Source organism: Pantherophis guttatus, chromosome 12, assembly GCF_059756535.1.
Source record: "Pantherophis guttatus breed Tessera chromosome 12, ASM5975653v1, whole genome shotgun sequence".
NCBI classification, from domain to species: Eukaryota; Metazoa; Chordata; class Lepidosauria; order Squamata; family Colubridae; genus Pantherophis; species Pantherophis guttatus.
In genome coordinates, this window is record NC_142074.1 from 13972249 (window position 1) to 13993755 (window position 21507).

Below are 21507 nucleotides of genomic sequence, written 5' to 3' on the forward strand. Positions count from 1 at the left end.
TTCCATCTCTAAAAATGGTGTTGCTTCCACTTTTTAAAAATCAAGCCTTTTTGGTGCCTGGGGAAGAAAACGCGTGACTCCGTGGTCAGGAAAATCCTGCCCCACAAGAAAAATGTTTTTTGAAGCCAAATTTTTTTTTGAAACCTAATGCAAAAAAGGATACCAGGACAAGATTGAGGGTGGAATTCCATGTCTACAAATGGTGTTGCTTCCACTTTTTAAAAATCAAGCCATTTTGGTGCCTGGGGAAGAAAACGCGTGACTCCGCGGTCAGGAAAATGCTGCCCCAGAAGAAAAATGTTTTTTGAAGCCGAATTTTTTTTTTAAACCAAAGGCAAAAAAGGACACCAGGACAAGATTGAGGGTGGAATTCCATGTCTAAAAATGGTGTTGCTTCCACTTTTTAAAAATCAAGCCTTTTTGGTGCCTGGGGAAGGAAACGCGTGACTCCGCGGTCAGGAAAATGCTGCCCAGGAACCAAAATTTTTTCTGAAGCCAAATTTTTTTTTGAAACCTAATGCAAAAAAGGACACCAGGACAAGATTGAGGGTGGAATTCCATGTCTAAAAATGGTGTTGCTTCCACTTTTTAAAAATCAAGCCTTTTTGGTGCCTGGGGAAGAAAACGCGTGACTCCGCGGTCAGGAAAATGCTGCCCCAGAAGAAAAATGTTTTTTGAAGCCCAATTTTTTTTTTAAACCAAAGGCAAAAAAGGATACCAGGACATGATTGAGGGTGGAATTCCATGTCTTAAAATGGTGTTGCTTCCACTTTTTAAAAATCAAGCCTTTTTGGTGCCTGGGGAAGGAAACGCGTGACTCCGCGGTCAGGAAAATGCTGCCCAGGAACCAAAATGTTTTTTGAAGCCCAATTTTTTTTTATAACCAAAGGCAAAAATGGACACCAGGACAAGGTTGAGGGTGGAATTCCATGTCTAAAAATGGTGTTGCTTCCACTTTTTAAAAATTAAGCCTTTTTGGTGCCTGGGGAAGAAAACGCGTGACTCCGCGGTCAGGAAAATGCTGCCCCAGAAGAAAAATGTTTTTTGAAGCCCAATTTTTTTTTTAAACCACAGGCAAAAAAGGACACCAGGACAAGATTGAGGGTGGAATTCCATGTCTAAAAATGGTGTTGCTTCCACTTTTTAAAAATCAAGCCTTTTTGGTGCCTGGGGAAGGAAACGCGTGACTCCGCGGTCAGGAATATGCTGCCCAGGAACCAAAATGTTTTTTGAAGCCCAATTTTTTTTTATAACCAAAGGCAAAAATGGACACCAGGACAAGATTGAGGGTGGAATTCCATGTCTAAAAATGGTGTTGCTTCCACTTTTTAAAAATCAAGCCTTTTTGGTGCCTGGGGAAGGAAACGCGTGACTCCGCGGTCAGGAATTTGCTGCCCAGGAACCAAAATGTTTTTTGAAGCCAAATTTTTTTTTATAACCAAAGGCAAAAATGGACACCAGGACAAGGTTGAGGGTGGAATTCCATGTCTAAAAATGGTGTTGGTTCCACTTTTTAAAAATCAAGCCTTTTTGGTGCCTGGGGAAGAAAACGCGTGACTGCGCGGTCAGGAAAATGCTGCCCAGGAACCAAAATGTTTTTTGACTCCCAATTTTTTTTTGAAACCTAATGCAAAAAACGACACCAGGAAAAGATTGAGGGTGGAATTCCATGTCTAAAAATGGTGTTGCTTCCACTTTTTAAAAATCAAGCCTTTTTGGTGCCTGGGGAAGAAAACGTGTGACTCCGCGGTCAGGAAAATGCTGCCCCAGAAGAAAAACGTTTTTTGAAGCCCAATTTTTTTTTATAACCAAAGGCAAAAATGGACACGAGGACTAGGTTGAGGGTGGAATTCCATCTCTAAAAATGGTGTTGCTTCCACTTTTTAAAAATCAAGCCTTTTTGGTGCCTGGGGAAGAAAACGCGTGACTCCGTGGTCAGGAAAATCCTGCGCCGGAAGAAAAATGTTTTTTCAAGCCCAATTTTTTTTGAAACCAAAGGCAAAAAAGGACCCCAGGATAAGATTGAGGGTGGAATTCCATGTCTAAAAATGGTGTTGCTTCCACTTTTTAAAAATCAAGCCTTTTTGGTGCCTGGGGAAGAAAACGCGTGACTCCGTGGTCAGGAAAATGCTGCCCCAGAAGAAAAATGTTTTTTGAAGCCCAATTTTTTTTTTAAACCAAAGGCAAAAAAGGATACCAGGACATGATTGAGGGTGGAATTCCATGTCTAAAAATGGTGTTGCTTCCACTTTTTAAAAATCAAGCCTTTTTGGTGCCTGGGGAAGGAAACGCGTGACTCCGCGGTCAGGAAAATGCTGCCCAGGAACCAAAATGTTTTTTGAAGCCCAATTTTTTTTTATAACCAAAGGCAAAAGTGGACACGAGGACTAGGTTGAGGGTGGAATTCCATGTCTAAAAATGGTGTTGCTTCCACTTTTTAAAAATCAAGCCTTTTTGGTGCCTGGGGAAGAAAACGCGTGACTCCGTGGTCAGGAAAATCCTGCGCCGGAAGAAAAATGTTTTTTCAAGCCCAATTTTTTTTGAAACCAAAGGCAAAAAAGGACCCCAGGATAAGATTGAGGGTGGAATTCCATGTCTAAAAATGGTGTTGCTTCCACTTTTTAAAAATCAAGCCTTTTTGGTGCCTGGGGAAGAAAACGCGTGACTCCGTGGTCAGGAAAATGCTGCCCCAGAAGAAAAATGTTTTTTGAAGCCCAATTTTTTTTTTAAACCAAAGGCAAAAAAGGATACCAGGACATGATTGAGGGTGGAATTCCATGTCTAAAAATGGTGTTGCTTCCACTTTTTAAAAATCAAGCCTTTTTGGTGCCTGGGGAAGGAAACGCGTGACTCCGCGGTCAGGAAAATGCTGCCCAGGAACCAAAATGTTTTTTGAAGCCCAATTTTTTTTTATAACCAAAGGCAAAAGTGGACACGAGGACTAGGTTGAGGGTGGAATTCCATGTCTAAAAATGGTGTTGCTTCCACTTTTTAAAAATTAAGCCTTTTTGGTGCCTGGGGAAGAAAACGCGTGACTCCGTGGTCAGGAAAATCCTGCGCCGGAAGAAAAATGTTTTTTCAAGCCCAATTTTTTTTGAAACCAAAGGCAAAAAAGGACCCCAGGATAAGATTGAGGGTGGAATTCCATGTCTAAAAATGGTGTTGCTTCCACTTTTTAAAAATCAAGCCTTTTTGGTGCCTGGGGAAGAAAACGCGTGACTCCGTGGTCAGGAAAATGCTGCCCCAGAAGAAAAATGTTTTTTGAAGCCCAATTTTTTCTTTAAACCAAAGGCAAAAAAGGATACCAGGACATGATTGAGGGTGGAATTCCATGTCTAAAAATGGTGTTGCTTCCACTTTTTAAAAATCAAGCCTTTTTGGTGCCTGGGGAAGGAAACGCGTGACTCCGCGGTCAGGAAAATGCTGCCCAGGAACCAAAATGTTTTTTGAAGCCCAATTTTTTTTTATAACCAAAGGCAAAAATGGACACCAGGACAAGGTTGAGGGTGGAATTCCATGTCTAAAAATGGTGTTGCTTCCACTTTTTAAAAATTAAGCCTTTTTGGTGCCTGGGGAAGAAAACGCATGACTCCGCGGTCAGGAAAATGCTGCCCCAGAAGAAAAATGTTTTTTGAAGCCCAATTTTTTTTTAAACCACAGGCAAAAAAGGACACCAGGACAAGATTGAGGGTGGAATTCCATGTCTAAAAATGGTGTTGCTTCCACTTTTTAAAAATCAAGCCTTTTTGGTGCCTGGGGAAGGAAACACGTGACTCTGCGGTCAGGAATATGCTGCCCAGGAACCAAAATGTTTTTTGAAGCCAAATTTTTTTTTATAACCAAAGGCAAAAATGGACACCAGGACAAGGTTGAGGGTGGAATTCCATGTCTAAAAATGGTGTTGGTTCCACTTTTTAAAAATCAAGCCTTTTTGGTGCCTGGGGAAGAAAACGCGTGACTGCGCGGTCAGGAAAATGCTGCCCAGGAACCAAAATGTTTTTTGAAGCCCAATTTTTTTTTGAAACCTAATGCAAAAAAGGACACCAGGACAAGATTGAGGGTGGAATTCCATGTCTAAAAATGGTGTTGCTTCCACTTTTTAAAAATCAAGCCTTTTTGGTGCCTGGGGAAGGAAACGCGTGACTCCGCGGTCAGGAAAATGCTGCCCAGGAACCAAAATGTTTTTTGAAGCCCAATTTTTTTTTATAACCAAAGGCAAAAATGGACACCAGGAGAAGGTTGAGGGTGGAATTCCATGTCTAAAAATGGTGTTTCTTCCACTTTTTAAAAATTAAGCCTTTTTGGTGCCTGGGGAAGAAAACGCGTGACTCCGCGGTCAGGAAAATGCTGCCCCAGAAGAAAAATGTTTTTTGAAGCCCAATTTTTTTTTAAACCACAGGCAAAAAAGGACACCAGGACAAGATTGAGGGTGGAATTCCATGTCTAAAAATGGTGTTGCTTCCACTTTTTAAAAATCAAGCCTTTTTGGTGCCTGGGGAAGGAAACGCGTGACTCCGCGGTCAGGAAAAAGCTGCCCCAGAAGAAAAACGTTTTTTGAAGCCCAATTTTTTTTTATAACCAAAGGCAAAAATGGACACGAGGACTAGGTTGAGGGTGGAATTCCATGTCTAAAAATGGTGTTGCTTCCACTTTTTAAAAATCAAGCCTTTTTGGTGCCTGGGGAAGAAAACGCGTGACTCCGTGGTCAGGAAAATCCTGCGCCGGAAGAAAAATGTTTTTTGAAGCCCAATTTTTTTTGAAACCAAAGGCAAAAAAGGACACCAGGATAAGATTGAGGGTGGAATTCCATGTCTAAAAATGGTGTTGCTTCCACTTTTTAAAAATCAAGCCTTTTTGGTGCCTGGGGAAGAAAACGCGTGACTCCGCGGTCAGGAAAATGCTGCCCCAGAAGAAAAATGTTTTTTGAAGCCCAATTTTTTTTTGAAACCTAATGCAAAAAAGGACACCAGGACAAGATTGAGGGTGGAATTCCATGTCTAAAAATGGTGTTCCTTCCACTTTTTAAAAATCAAGCCTTTTTGGTGCCTGGGGAAGAAAACGTGTGACTCCGCGGTCAGGAAAAAGCTGCCCCAGAAGAAAAACGTTTTTTGAAGCCCAATTTTTTTTTATAACCAAAGGCAAAAATGGACACGAGGACTAGGTTGAGGGTGGAATTCCATGTCTAAAAATGGTGTTGCTTCCACTTTTTAAAAATCAAGCCTTTTTGGTGCCTGGGGAAGAAAACGCGTGACTCCGTGGTCAGGAAAATCCTGCGCCGGAAGAAAAATGTTTTTTGAAGCCCAATTTTTTTTGAAACCAAAGGCAAAAAAGGACACCAGGATAAGATTGAGGGTGGAATTCCATGTCTAAAAATGGTGTTGGTTCCACTTTTTAAAAATCAAGCCTTTTTGGTGCCTGGGGAAGAAAACGCGTGACTGCGCGGTCAGGAAAATGCTGCCCAGGAACCAAAATGTTTTTTGAAGCCCAATTTTTTTTTGAAACCTAATGCAAAAAAGGAAACCAGGACAAGATTGAGGGTGGAATTCCATGTCTAAAAATGGTGTTCCTTCCACTTTTTAAAAATCAAGCCTTTTTGGTGCCTGGGGAAGAAAACGTGTGACTCCGCGGTCAGGAAAAAGCTGCCCCAGAAGAAAAACGTTTTTTGAAGCCCAATTTTTTTTTATAACCAAAGGCAAAAATGGACACGAGGACTAGGTTGAGGGTGGAATTCCATGTCTAAAAATGGTGTTGCTTCCACTTTTTAAAAATCAAGCCTTTTTGGTGCCTGGGGAAGAAAACGCGTGACTCCGTGGTCAGGAAAATCCTGCGCCGGAAGAAAAATGTTTTTTGAAGCCCAATTTTTTTTGAAACCAAAGGCAAAAAAGGACACCAGGATAAGATTGAGGGTGGAATTCCATGTCTAAAAATGGTGTTGCTTCCACTTTTTAAAAATCAAGCCTTTTTGGTGCCTGGGGAAGAAAACGCGTGACTCCGCGGTCAGGAAAATGCTGCCCCAGAAGAAAAATGTTTTTTGAAGCCCAATTTTTTTTTTAAACCAAAGGCAAAAAAGGATACCAGGACATGATTGAGGGTGGAATTCCATGTCTAAAAATGGTGTTGCTTCCACTTTTTAAAAATTAAGCCTTTTTGGTGCCTGGGGAAGAAAACGCGTGACTGCGCGGTCAGGAAAATGCTGCCCAGGAACCAAAATATTTTTTGAAGCCCAATTTTTTTTTGAAACCTAATGCAAAAAAGGACACCAGGACAAGATTGAGGGTGGAATTCCATGTCTAAAAATGGTGTTGCTTCCACTTTTTAAAAATCAAGCCTTTTTGGTGCCTGGGGAAGGAAACGCGTGACTCCGCGGTCAGGAATATGCTGCCCAGAAACCAAAATGTTTTTTGAAGCCAAATTTTTTTTTTAAACCAAAGGCAAAAAAGGACACCAGGACAAGATTGAGGGTGGAATTCCATGTCTAAAAATGGTGTTGCTTCCACTTTTTAAAAATCAAGCCTTTTTGGTGCCTGGGGAAGGAAACGCGTGACTCCGCGGTCAGGAAAATGCTGCCGAGGAACCAAAATTTTTTCTGAAGCCAAATTTTTTTTTGAAACCTAATGCAAAAAAGGACACCAGGACAAGATTGAGGGTTGAATTCCATGTCTAAAAATGGTGTTGCTTCCACTTTTTAAAAATCAAGCCTTTTTGGTGCCTGGGGAAGAAAACGCGTGACTCCGCGGTCAGGAAAATGCTGCCCCAGAAGAAAAATGTTTTTTGAAGCCCAATTTTTTTTTTAAACCAAAGGCAAAAAAGGACACCAGGACAAGATTGAGGGTGGAATTCCATGTCTAAAAATGGTGTTGCTTCCACTTTTTAAAAATCAAGCCTTTTTGGTGCCTGGGGAAGGAAACGCGTGACTCCGCGGTCAGGAAAATGCTGCCCAGGAAACAAAATGTTTTTTGAAGCCCAATTTTTTTTTATAACCAAAGGCAAAAATGGACACCAGGACAAGGTTGTGGGTGGAATTCCATGTCTAAAAACGGTGTTGCTTCCACTTTTTAAAAATCAAGCCTTTTTGGTGCCTGGGGAAGAAAACGCGTGACTCCGCGGTCAGGAAAATGCTGCCCAGGAACCAAAACGTTTTTTGAAGCCCAATTTTTTTTTATAACCAAAGGCAAAAATGGACACCAGGACAAGGTTGAGGGTGGAACTCCATGTCTAAAAATGGTGTTTCTTCCACTTTTTAAAAATCAAGCCTTTTTGATGCCTGGGGAAGAAAACGCGTGAATCCGTGGTCAGGAAAATCCTGCGCCTCAAGAAAAATTTTTTTTGAAGCCCAATTTTTTTTTGAATCCAAAGGCAAAAAAGGACACCAGGACAAGGTTGAGGGTGGAACTCCATGTCTAAAAATGGTGTTTCTTCCACTTTTTAAAAATCAAGCCTTTTTGGTGCCTGGGGAAGAAAACGCGTGACTCCGCGGTCAGGAAAATGCTGCCCCAGAAGAAAAATGTTTTTTGAAGCCCAATTTTTTTTTTAAACCAAAGGCAAAAAAGGATACCAGGACATGATTGAGGGTGGAATTCCATGTCTAAAAATGGTGTTGCTTCCACTTTTTAAAAATCAAGCCTTTTTGGTGCCTGGGGAAGGAAACGCGTGACTCCGCGGTCAGGAAAATGCTGCCCAGGAACCAAAATGTTTTTTGAAGCCCAATTTTTTTTTATAACCAAAGGCAAAAATGGACATCAGGACAAGGTTGAGGGTGGAATTCCATGTCTAAAAATGGTGTTGCTTCCACTTTTTAAAAATTAAGCCTTTTTGGTGCCTGGGGAAGAAAACGCGTGACTCCGCGGTCAGGAAAATGCTGCCCCAGAAGAAAAATGTTTTTTGAAGCCCAATTTTTTTTTAAACCACAGGCAAAAAAGGACACCAGGACAAGATTGAGGGTGGAATTCCATGTCTAAAAATGGTGTTGCTTCCACTTTTTAAAAATCAAGCCTTTTTGGTGCCTGGGGAAGGAAACGCGTGACTCCGCGGTCAGGAATATGCTGCCCAGGAACCAAAATGTTTTTTGAAGCCCAATTTTTTTTTATAACCAAAGGCAAAAATGGACACCAGGACAAGGTTGAGGGTGGAATTCCATGTCTAAAAATGGTGTTGGTTCCACTTTTTAAAAATCAAGCCTTTTTGGTGCCTGGGGAAGAAAACGCGTGACTGCGCGGTCAGGAAAATGCTGCCCAGGAACCAAAATGTTTTTTGAAGCCCAATTTTTTTTTGAAACCTAATGCAAAAAAGGAAACCAGGACAAGATTGAGGGTGGAATTCCATGTCTAAAAATGGTGTTGCTTCCACTTTTTAAAAATCAAGCCTTTTTGATGCCTGGGGAAGAAAACGTGTGACTCCGTGGTCAGGAAAATCCTGCGCCGGAAGAAAAATGTATTTTGAAGCCCAATTTTTTTTTATAACCAAAGGCAAAAATGGACACCAGGACAAGGTTGAGGGTGGAACTCCATGTCTAAAAATGGTGTTTCTTCCACTTTTTAAAAATCAAGCCTTTTTGATGCCTGGGGAAGAAAACGCGTGAATCCGTGGTCAGGAAAATCCTGCGCCTCAAGAAAAATTTTTTTTGAAGCCCAATTTTTTTTTGAATCCAAAGGCAAAAAAGGACACCAGGACAAGGTTGAGGGTGGAACTCCATGTCTAAAAATGGTGTTTCTTCCACTTTTTAAAAATCAAGCCTTTTTGGTGCCTGGGGAAGAAAACGCGTGACTCCGCGGTCAGGAAAATGCTGCCCCAGAAGAAAAATGTTTTTTGAAGCCCAATTTTTTTTTTAAACCAAAGGCAAAAAAGGATACCAGGACATGATTGAGGGTGGAATTCCATGTCTAAAAATGGTGTTGCTTCCACTTTTTAAAAATCAAGCCTTTTTGGTGCCTGGGGAAGGAAACGCGTGACTCCGTGGTCAGGAAAATGCTGCCCAGGAACCAAAATGTTTTTTGAAGCCCAATTTTTTTTTATAACCAAAGGCAAAAATGGACATCAGGACAAGGTTGAGGGTGGAATTCCATGTCTAAAAATGGTGTTGCTTCCACTTTTTAAAAATTAAGCCTTTTTGGTGCCTGGGGAAGAAAACGCGTGACTCCGCGGTCAGGAAAATGCTGCCCCAGAAGAAAAATGTTTTTTGAAGCCCAATTTTTTTTTAAACCACAGGCAAAAAAGGACACCAGGACAAGATTGAGGGTGGAATTCCATGTCTAAAAATGGTGTTGCTTCCACTTTTTAAAAATCAAGCCTTTTTGGTGCCTGGGGAAGGAAACGCGTGACTCCGCGGTCAGGAATATGCTGCCCAGGAACCAAAATGTTTTTTGAAGCCCAATTTTTTTTTATAACCAAAGGCAAAAATGGACACCAGGACAAGGTTGAGGGTGGAATTCCATGTCTAAAAATGGTGTTGGTTCCACTTTTTAAAAATCAAGCCTTTTTGGTGCCTGGGGAAGAAAACGCGTGACTGCGCGGTCAGGAAAATGCTGCCCAGGAACCAAAATGTTTTTTGAAGCCCAATTTTTTTTTGAAACCTAATGCAAAAAAGGAAACCAGGACAAGATTGAGGGTGGAATTCCATGTCTAAAAATGGTGTTGCTTCCACTTTTTAAAAATCAAGCCTTTTTGGTGCCTGGGGAAGAAAACGTGTGACTCCGCGGTCAGGAAAATGCTGCCCCAGAAGAAAAACGTTTTTTGAAGCCCAATTTTTTTTTATAACCAAAGGCAAAAATGGACACGAGGACTAGGTTGAGGGTGGAATTCCATGTCTAAAAATGGTGTTGCTTCCACTTTTTAAAAATCAAGCCTTTTTGGTGCCTGGGGAAGAAAACGCGTGAATCCGTGGTCAGGAAAATCCTGCGCCTCAAGAAAAATGTTTTTTGAAGCCCAATTTTTTTTTGAATCCAAAGGCAAAAAAGGACACCAGGACAAGGTTGAGGGTGGAACTCCATGTCTAAAAATGGTGTTTCTTCCACTTTTTAAAAATCAAGCCTTTTTGGTGCCTGGGGAAGAAAACGCGTGACTCCGCGGTCAGGAAAATGCTGCCCCAGAAGAAAAATGTTTTTTGAAGCCCAATTTTTTTTTTAAACCAAAGGCAAAAAAGGATACCAGGACATGATTGAGGGTGGAATTCCATGTCTAAAAATGGTGTTGCTTCCACTTTTTAAAAATCAAGCCTTTTTGGTGCCTGGGGAAGGAAACGCGTGATTCCGCGGTCAGGAAAATGCTGCCCAGGAACCAAAATGTTTTTTGAAGCCCAATTTTTTTTTATAACCAAAGGCAAAAATGGACATCAGGACAAGGTTGAGGGTGGAATTCCATGTCTAAAAATGGTGTTGCTTCCACTTTTTAAAAATTAAGCCTTTTTGGTGCCTGGGGAAGAAAACGCGTGACTCCGCGGTCAGGAAAATGCTGCCCCAGAAGAAAAATGTTTTTTGAAGCCCAATTTTTTTTTAAACCACAGGCAAAAAAGGACACCAGGACAAGATTGAGGGTGGAATTCCATGTCTAAAAATGGTGTTGCTTCCACTTTTTAAAAATCAAGCCTTTTTGGTGCCTGGGGAAGGAAACGCGTGACTCCGCGGTCAGGAATATGCTGCCCAGGAACCAAAATGTTTTTTGAAGCCCAATTTTTTTTTATAACCAAAGGCAAAAATGGACACCAGGACAAGGTTGAGGGTGGAATTCCATGTCTAAAAATGGTGTTGGTTCCACTTTTTAAAAATCAAGCCTTTTTGGTGCCTGGGGAAGAAAACGCGTGACTGCGCGTTCAGGAAAATGCTGCCCAGGAACCAAAATGTTTTTTGAAGCCCAATTTTTTTTTGAAACCTAATGCAAAAAAGGAAACCAGGACAAGATTGAGGGTGGAATTCCATGTCTAAAAATGGTGTTGCTTCCACTTTTTAAAAATCAAGCCTTTTTGGTGCCCCAGAAGAAAAACGTTTTTTGAAGCCCAATTTTTTTTTATAACCAAAGGCAAAAATGGACACGAGGACTAGGTTGAGGGTGGAATTCCATGTCTAAAAATGGTGTTGCTTCCACTTTTTAAAAATCAAGCCTTTTTGGTGCCTGGGGAAGAAAACGCGTGACTCCGTGGTCAGGAAAATCCTGCGCCGGAAGAAAAATGTTTTTTGAAGCCCAATTTTTTTTTGAAACCAAAGGCAAAAAAGGACACCAGGATAAGATTGAGGGTGGAATTCCATGTCTAAAAATGGTGTTGCTTCCACTTTTTAAAAATCAAGCATTTTTGGTGCCTGGGGAAGAAAACGGGTGACTCCGTGGTCAGGAAAATGCTGCCCCAGAAGAAAAATTTTTTTGAAGCCAAATTTTTTTTTTAAACCAAAGGCAAAAAAGGACACCAGGACAAGATTGAGGGTGGAATTCCATGTCTAAAAATGGTGTTGCTTCCACTTTTTAAAAATCAAGCCTTTTTGGTGCCTGGGGAAGGAAACGCGTGACTCCGCGGTCAGGAAAATGCTGCCGAGGAACCAAAATTTTTTCTGAAGCCAAATTTTTTTTTGAAACCTAATGCAAAAAAGGACACCAGGACAAGATTGAGGGTTGAATTCCATGTCTAAAAATGGTGTTGCTTCCACTTTTTAAAAATCAAGCCTTTTTGGTGCCTGGGGAAGAAAACGGGTGACTCCGCGGTCAGGAAAATGCTGCCCCAGAAGAAAAATGTTTTTTGAAGCCCAATTTTTTTTTTAAACCAAAGGCAAAAAAGGACACCAGGACAAGATTGAGGGTGGAATTCCATGTCTAAAAATGGTGTTCCTTCCACTTTTTAAAAATCAAGCCTTTTTGGTGCCTGGGGAAGAAAACGTGTGACTCCGCGGTCAGGAAAAAGCTGCCCCAGAAGAAAAACGTTTTTTGAAGCCCAATTTTTTTTTATAACCAAAGGCAAAAATGGACACGAGGACTAGGTTGAGGGTGGAATTCCATGTCTAAAAATGGTGTTGCTTCCACTTTTTAAAAATCAAGCCTTTTTGGTGCCTGGGGAAGAAAACGCGTGACTCCGTGGTCAGGAAAATCCTGCGCCGGAAGAAAAATGTTTTTTGAAGCCCAATTTTTTTTGAAACCAAAGGCAAAAAAGGACACCAGGATAAGATTGAGGGTGGAATTCCATGTCTAAAAATGGTGTTGCTTCCACTTTTTAAAAATCAAGCCTTTTTGGTGCCTGGGGAAGAAAACGCGTGACTCCGCGGTCAGGAAAATGCTGCCCCAGAAGAAAAATGTTTTTTGAAGCCCAATTTTTTTTTGAAACCTAATGCAAAAAAGGACACCAGGACAAGATTGAGGGTGGAATTCCATGTCTAAAAATGGTGTTCCTTCCACTTTTTAAAAATCAAGCCTTTTTGGTGCCTGGGGAAGAAAACGTGTGACTCCGCGGTCAGGAAAAAGCTGCCCCAGAAGAAAAACGTTTTTTGAAGCCCAATTTTTTTTTATAACCAAAGGCAAAAATGGACACTAGGACTAGGTTGAGGGTGGAATTCCATGTCTAAAAATGGTGTTGCTTCCACTTTTTAAAAATCAAGCCTTTTTGGTGCCTGGGGAAGAAAACGCATGACTCCGTGGTCAGGAAAATACTGCGCCGGAAGAAAAATGTTTTTTGAAGCCCAATTTTTTTTGAAACCAAAGGCAAATAAGGACACCAGGATAAGATTGAGGGTGGAATTCCATGTCTAAAAATGGTGTTGCTTCCACTTTTTAAAAATCAAGCCTTTTTGGTGCCTGGGGAAGAAAACGCGTGACTCCGCGGTCAGGAAAATGCTGCCCCAGAAGAAAAATGTTTTTTGAAGCCCAATTTTTTTTTGAAACCTAATGCAAAAAAGGACACCAGGACAAGATTGAGGGTGGAATTCCATGTCTAAAAATGGTGTTCCTTCCACTTTTTAAAAATCAAGCCTTTTTGGTGCCTGGGGAAGAAAACGTGTGACTCCGCGGTCAGGAAAAAGCTGCCCCAGAAGAAAAACGTTTTTTGAAGCCCAATTTTTTTTTATAACCAAAGGCAAAAATGGACACGAGGACTAGGTTGAGGGTGGAATTCCATGTCTAAAAATGGTGTTGCTTCCCCTTTTTAAAAATCAAGCCTTTTTGGTGCCTGGGGAAGAAAACGCGTGACTCCGTGGTCAGGAAAATCCTGCGCCGGAAGAAAAATGTTTTTTGAAGCCCAATTGTTTTTGAAACCAAAGGCAAAAAAGGACAGCAGGATAAGATTGAGGGTGGAATTCCATGTCTAAAAATGGTGTTGCTTCCACTTTTTAAAAATCAAGCCTTTTTGGTGCCTGGGGAAGAAAACGCGTGACTCCGCGGTCAGGAAAATGCTGCCCCAGAAGAAAAATGTTTTTTGAAGCCCAATTTTTTTTTTAAACCAAAGGCAAAAAAGGATACCAGGACATGATTGAGGGTGGAATTCCATGTCTAAAAATGGTGTTGCTTCCACTTTTTAAAAATTAAGCCTTTTTGGTGCCTGGGGAAGAAAACGCGTGACTGCGCGGTCAGGAAAATGCTGCCCAGGAACCAAAATATTTTTTGAAGCCCAATTTTTTTTTGAAACCTAATGCAAAAAAGGACACCAGGACAAGATTGAGGGTGGAATTCCATGTCTAAAAATGGTGTTGCTTCCACTTTTTAAAAATCAAGCCTTTTTGGTGCCTGGGGAAGGAAACGCGTGACTCCGCGGTCAGGAATATGCTGCCCAGAAACCAAAATGTTTTTTGAAGCCAAATTTTTTTTTAAACCAAAGGCAAAAAAGGACACCAGGACAAGATTGAGGGTGGAATTCCATGTCTAAAAATGGTGTTGCTTCTACTTTTTAAAAATCAAGCCTTTTTGGTGCCTGGGGAAGGAAACGCGTGACTCCGCGGTCAGGAAAATGCTGCCCAGGAAACAAAATGTTTTTTGAAGCCCAATTTTTTTTTATAACCAAAGGCAAAAATGGACACCAGGACAAGGTTGTGGGTGGAATTCCATGTCTAAAAATGGTGTTGCTTCCACTTTTTAAAAATCAAGCCTTTTTGGTGCCTGGGGAAGAAAACGCGTGACTGCGCGGTCAGGAAAATGCTGCCCAGGAACCAAAACGTTTTTTGAAGCCCAATTTTTTTTTATAACCAAAGGCAAAAATGGACACCAGGACAAGGTTGAGGGTGGAACACCATGTCTAAAAATGGTGTTTCTTCCACTTTTTAAAAATCAAGCCTTTTTGATGCCTGGGGAAGAAAACGCGTGAATCCGTGGTCAGGAAAATCCTGCGCCTCAAGAAAAAAATTTTTTGAAGCCCAATTTTTTTTTGAATCCAAAGGCAAAAAAGGACACCAGGACAAGGTTGAGGGTGGAACTCCATGTCTAAAAATGGTGTTTCTTCCACTTTTTAAAAATCAAGCCTTTTTGGTGCCTGGGGAAGAAAACGCGTGACTCCGCGGTCAGGAAAATGCTGCCCCAGAAGAAAAATGTTTTTTGAAGCCCAATTTTTTTTTTAAACCAAAGGCAAAAAAGGACACCAGGACAAGATTGAGGGTGGAATTCCATGTCTAAAAATGGTGTTGCTTCCACTTTTTAAAAATCAAGCCTTTTTGGTGCCTGGGGAAGGAAACGCGTGACTCCGCGGTCAGGAAAATGCTGCCGAGGAACCAAAATTTTTTCTGAAGCCACATTTTTTTTTGAAACCTAATGCAAAAAAGGACACCAGGACAAGATTGAGGGTTGAATTCCATGTCTAAAAATGGTGTTGCTTCCACTTTTTAAAAATCAAGCCTTTTTGGTGCCTGGGGAAGAAAACGCGTGACTCCGCGGTCAGGAAAATGCTGCCCCAGAAGAAAAATGTTTTTTGAAGCCCAATTTTTTTTTTAAACCAAAGGCAAAAAAGGACACCAGGACAAGATTGAGGGTGGAATTCCATGTCTAAAAATGGTGTTGCTTCCACTTTTTAAAAATCAAGCCTTTTTGGTGCCTGGGGAAGGAAACGCGTGACTCCGCGGTCAGGAAAATGCTGCCCAGGAAACAAAATGTTTTTTGAAGCCCAATTTTTTTTTATAACCAAAGGCAAAAATGGACACCAGGACAAGGTTGTGGGTGGAATTCCATGTCTAAAAATGGTGTTGCTTCCACTTTTTAAAAATCAAGCCTTTTTGGTGCCTGGGGAAGAAAACGCGTGACTCCGCGGTCAGGAAAATGCTGCCCAGGAACCAAAACGTTTTTTGAAGCCCAATTTTTTTTTATAACCAAAGGCAAAAATGGACACCAGGACAAGGTTGAGGGTGGAACTCCATGTCTAAAAATGGTGTTTCTTCCACTTTTTAAAAATCAAGCCTTTTTGGTGCCTGGGGAAGAAAACGCGTGACTCCGCGGTCAGGAAAATGCTGCCCCAGAAGAAAAATGTTTTTTGAAGCCCAATTTTTTTTTTAAACCAAAGGCAAAAAAGGATACCAGGACATGATTGAGGGTGGAATTCCATGTCTAAAAATGGTGTTGCTTCCACTTTTTAAAAATCAAGCCTTTTTGGTGCCTGGGGAAGGAAACGCGTGACTCCGCGGTCAGGAAAATGCTGCCCAGGAACCAAAATGTTTTTTGAAGCCCAATTTTTTTTTATAACCAAAGGCAAAAATGGACATCAGGACAAGGTTGAGGGTGGAATTCCATGTCTAAAAATGGTGTTGCTTCCACTTTTTAAAAATTAAGCCTTTTTGGTGCCTGGGGAAGAAAACGCGTGACTCCGCGGTCAGGAAAATGCTGCCCCAGAAGAAAAATGTTTTTTGAAGCCCAATTTTTTTTTAAACCACAGGCAAAAAAGGACACCAGGACAAGATTGAGGGTGGAATTCCATGTCTAAAAATGGTGTTGCTTCCACTTTTTAAAAATCAAGCCTTTTTGGTGCCTGGGGAAGGAAACGCGTGACTCCGCGGTCAGGAATATGCTGCCCAGGAACCAAAATGTTTTTTGAAGCCAAATTTTTTTTTATAACCAAAGGCAAAAATGGACACCAGGACAAGGTTGAGGGTGGAATTCCATGTCTAAAAATGGTGTTGGTTCCACTTTTTAAAAATCAAGCCTTTTTGGTGCCTGGGGAAGAAAACGCGTGACTGCGCGGTCAGGAAAATGCTGCCCAGGAACCAAAATGTTTTTTGAAGCCCAATTTTTTTTTGAAACCTAATGCAAAAAAGGAAACCAGGACAAGATTGAGGGTGGAATTCCATGTCTAAAAATGGTGTTGCTTCCACTTTTTAAAAATCAAGCCTTTTTGATGCCTGGGGAAGAAAACGTGTGACTCCGTGGTCAGGAAAATCCTGCGCCGGAAGAAAAATGTATTTTGAAGCCCAATTTTTTTTTATAACCAAAGGCAAAAATGGACACCAGGACAAGGTTGAGGGTGGAACTCCATGTCTAAAAATGGTGTTTCTTCCACTTTTTAAAAATCAAGCCTTTTTGATGCCTGGGGAAGAAAACGCGTGAATCCGTGGTCAGGAAAATCCTGCGCCTCAAGAAAAATTTTTTTTGAAGCCCAATTTTTTTTTGAATCCAAAGGCAAAAAAGGACACCAGGACAAGGTTGAGGGTGGAACTCCATGTCTAAAAATGGTGTTTCTTCCACTTTTTAAAAATCAAGCCTTTTTGGTGCCTGGGGAAGAAAACGCGTGACTCCGCGGTCAGGAAAATGCTGCCCCAGAAGAAAAATGTTTTTTGAAGCCCAATTTTTTTTTTAAACCAAAGGCAAAAAAGGATACCAGGACATGATTGAGGGTGGAATTCCATGTCTAAAAATGGTGTTGCTTCCACTTTTTAAAAATCAAGCCTTTTTGGTGCCTGGGGAAGGAAACGCGTGACTCCGCGGTCAGGAAAATGCTGCCCAGGAACCAAAATGTTTTTTGAAGCCCAATTTTTTTTTATAACCAAAGGCAAAAATGGACATCAGGACAAGGTTGAGGGTGGAATTCCATGTCTAAAAATGGTGTTGCTTCCACTTTTTAAAAATTAAGCCTTTTTGGTGCCTGGGGAAGAAAACGCGTGACTCCGCGGTCAGGAAAATGCTGCCCCAGAAGAAAAATGTTTTTTGAAGCCCAATTTTTTTTTAAACCACAGGCAAAAAAGGACACCAGGACAAGATTGAGGGTGGAATTCCATGTCTAAAAATGGTGTTGCTTCCACTTTTTAAAAATCAAGCCTTTTTGGTGCCTGGGGAAGAAAACGCGTGACTCCGCGGTCAGGAAAATGCTGCCCAGGAACCAAAATGTTTTTTGAAGCCCAATTTTTTTTTATAACCAAAGGCAAAAATGGACACCAGGACAAGGTTGAGGGTGGAATTCCATGTCTAAAAATGGTGTTGCTTCCACTTTTTAAAAATCAAGCCTTTTTGGTGCCTGGGGAAGAAAAGGCGTGACTGCGCGGTCAGGAAAATGCTGCCCAGGAACCAAAATGTTTTTTGAAGCCCAATTTTCTTTTGAAACCTAATGCAAAAAAGGACACCAGGACAAGATTGAGGGTGGAATTCCATGTCTAAAAATGGTGTTGCTTCCACTTTTTAAAAATCAAGCCTTTTTGGTGCCTGGGGAAGGAAACGCGTGACTCCGCGGTCAGGAAAATGCTGCCCCAGAAGAAAAATGTTTTTTGAAGCAGAATTTTTTTTTGAAACCAAAGGCAAAAAAGGACACCAGGACAAGATTGAGGGTGGAATTCCATGTCTAAAAATGGTGTTGCTTCCACTTTTTAAAAATCAAGCCTTTTTGGTGCCTGGGGAAGAAAACGCGTGACTCCGCGGTCAGGAAAATGCTGCCAGGAACCAAAATGTTTTTTGAAGCCCAATTTTTTTTTATATCCAAAGGCAAAAATGGACACCAGGACAAGGTTGAGGGTGGAATTCCATGTCTAAAAATGGTGTTGCTCCCACTTTTTAAAAATCAAGCCTTTTTGGTGCCTGGGGAAGAAAACGCGTGACTCCGTGGTCAGGAAAATACTGCGCCGGAAGAAAAATGTTTTCTGAAGCCGAATTTTTTTTTGAAACCTAATGCAAAAAAGAACACCAGGACAAGATTGAGGGTGGAATTCCATGTCTAAAAATGGTGTTGCTTCCACTTTTTAAAAATCAAGCCTTTTTGGTGCCTGGGGAAGGAAACGCGTGACTCCGCGGTCAGGAAAATGCTGCCGAGGAACCAAAATTTTTTCTGAAGCCAAATTTTTTTTTGAAACCTAATGCAAAAAAGGACACCAGGACAAGATTGAGGGTTGAATTCCATGTCTAAAAATGGTGTTGCTTCCACTTTTTAAAAATCAAGCCTTTTTGGTGCCTGGGGAAGAAAACGGGTGACTCCGCGGTCAGGAAAATGCTGCCCCAGAAGAAAAATGTTTTTTGAAGCCCAATTTTTTTTTTAAACCAAAGGCAAAAAAGGACACCAGGACAAGATTGAGGGTGGAATTCCATGTCTAAAAATGGTGTTGCTTCCACTTTTTAAAAATCAAGCCTTTTTGGTGCCTGGGGAAGGAAACGCGTGACTCCGCGGTCAGGAAAATGCTGCCCAGGAAACAAAATGTTTTTTGAAGCCCAATTTTTTTTTATAACCAAAGGCAAAAATGGACACCAGGACAAGTTTGTGGGTGGAATTCCATGTCTAAAAATGGTGTTGCTTCCACTTTTTAAAAATCAAGCCTTTTTGGTGCCTGGGGAAGAAAACGCGTGACTCCGCGGTCAGGAAAATGCTGCCCAGGAACCAAAATGTTTTTTGAAGCCCAATTTTTTTTTATAACCAAAGGCAAAAATGGACACCAGGACAAGGTTGAGGGTGGAATTCCATGTCTAAAAATGGTGTTGCTTCCACTTTTTAAAAATCAAGCCTTTTTGGTGCCTGGGGAAGGAAACGCGTGACTCCGCGGTCAGGAAAATGCTGCCGAGGAACCAAAATTTTTTCTGAAGCCAAATTTTTTTTTGAAACCTAATGCAAAAAAGGACACCAGGACAAGATTGAGGGTTGAATTCCATGTCTAAAAATGGTGTTGCTTCCACTTTTTAAAAATCAAGCCTTTTTGGTGCCTGGGGAAGAAAACGGGTGACTCCGCGGTCAGGAAAATGCTGCCCCAGAAGAAAAATGTTTTTTGAAGCCCAATTTTTTTTTTAAACCAAAGGCAAAAAAGGACACCAGGACAAGATTGAGGGTGGAATTCCATGTCTAAAAATGGTGTTGCTTCCACTTTTTAAAAATCAAGCCTTTTTGGTGCCTGGGGAAGGAAACGCGTGACTCCGCGGTCAGGAAAATGCTGCCCAGGAAACAAAATGTTTTCTGAAGCCGAATTTTTTTTTGAAACCTAATGCAAAAAAGAACACCAGGACAAGATTGAGGGTGGAATTCCATGTCTAAAAATGGTGTTGCTTCCACTTTTTAAAAATCAAGCCTTTTTGGTGCCTGGGGAAGGAAACGCGTGACTCCGCGGTCAGGAAAATGCTGCCGAGGAACCAAAATTTTTTCTGAAGCCAAATTTTTTTTTGAAACCTAATGCAAAAAAGGACACCAGGACAAGATTGAGGGTTGAATTCCATGTCTAAAAATGGTGTTGCTTCCACTTTTTAAAAATCAAGCCTTTTTGGTGCCTGGGGAAGAAAACGGGTGACTCCGCGGTCAGGAAAATGCTGCCCCAGAAGAAAAATGTTTTTTGAAGCCCAATTTTTTTTTTAAACCAAAGGCAAAAAAGGACACCAGGACAAGATTGAGGGTGGAATTCCATGTCTAAAAATGGTGTTGCTTCCACTTTTTAAAAATCAAGCCTTTTTGGTGCCTGGGGAAGGAAACGCGTGACTCCGCGGTCAGGAAAATGCTGCCCAGGAAACAAAATGTTTTTTGAAGCCCAATTTTTTTTTATAACCAAAGGCAAAAATGGACACCAGGACAAGTTTGTGGGTGGAATTCCATGTCTAAAAATGGTGTTGCTTCCACTTTTTAAAAATCAAGCCTTTTTGGTGCCTGGGGAAGAAAACGCGTGACTCCGCGGTCAGGAAAATGCTGCCCAGGAACCAAAATGTTTTTTGAAGCCCAATTTTTTTTTATAACCAAAGGCAAAAATGGACACCAGGACAAGGTTGAGGGTGGAATTCCATGTCTAAAAATGGTGTTGCTTCCACTTTTTAAAAATCAAGCCTTTTTGGTGCCTGGGGAAGAAAAGGCATGACTGCGCGGTCAGGAAAATGCTGCCCAGGAACCAAAATGTTTTTTGAAGCCCAATTTTTTTTTGAAACCTAATGCAAAAAAGGACACCAGGACAAGATTGAGGGTGGAATTCCATGTCTAAAAATGGTGTAGCTTCCACTTTTTAAAAATCAAGCCTTTTTGGTGCCTGGGGAAGAAAACGCGTGACTCCGCGGTCAGGAAACTGCTGCCCCAGAAGAAAAATGTTTTTTGAAGCAGAATTTTTTTTTGAAACCAAAGGCAAAAAAGGACACCAGGACAAGATTGAGGGTGGAATTCCATGTCTAAAAATGGTGTTGCTTCCACTTTTTAAAAATCAAGCCTTTTTGGTGCCTGGGGAAGAAAACGCGTGACTCCGCGGTCAGGAAAATGCTGCCAGGAACCAAAATGTTTTTTGAAGCCCAATTTTTTTTTATATCCAAAGGCAAAAATGGACACCAGGACAAGGTTGAGGGTGGAATTCCATGTCTAAAAATGGTGTTGCTCCCACTTTTTAAAAATCAAGCCTTTTTGGTGCCTGGGGAAGAAAACGCGTGACTCCGTGGTCAGGAAAATACTGCGCCGGAAGAAAAATGTTTTCTGAAGCCGAATTTTTTTTTGAAACCTAATGCAAAAAAGGACACCAGGACAAGATTGAGGGTGGAATTCCATGTCTAAAAATGGTGTTGCTTCCACTTTTTAAAAATCAAGCCTTTTTGGTGCCTGGGGAAGGAAACGCGTGACTCCGCGGTCAGGAAAATGCTGCCCCAGAAGAAAAATGTTTTTTGAAGCAGAATTTTTTTTTGAAACCAAAGGCAAAAAAGGACACCAGGACAAGATTGAGGGTGGAATTCCATGTCTAAAAATGGTGTTGCTCCCACTTTTTAAAAATCAAGCCTTTTTGGGGCCTGGGGAAGAAAACGCGTGACTCCGCGGTCAGGAAAATACTGCGCCGGAAGAAAAATGTTTTCTGAAGCCGAATTTTTTTTTTGAAACCTAATGCAAAAAAGAACACCAGGACATGATTGAGGGTGGAATTCCATGTCTAAAAATGGTGTTCCTTCCACTTTTTAAAAATCAAGCCTTTTTGGTGCCTGGGGAAGAAAACGCGTGACTCCGCGGTCAGGAAAATGCTGCCCAGGAACCAAAATGTTTTTTGAAGCCCAATTTTTTTTTGAAACCAAATGTAAAAAAGGACACCAGGACAAGATTGAGGGTGGAATTCCAGGTCTAAAAATGGTGTTGCTTCCACTTTTTAAAAATCAAGCCTTTTTGGTGCCTGGGGAAGAAAACGCGTGACTCCGCGGTCAGAAAAATGCTGCCCCAGAAGA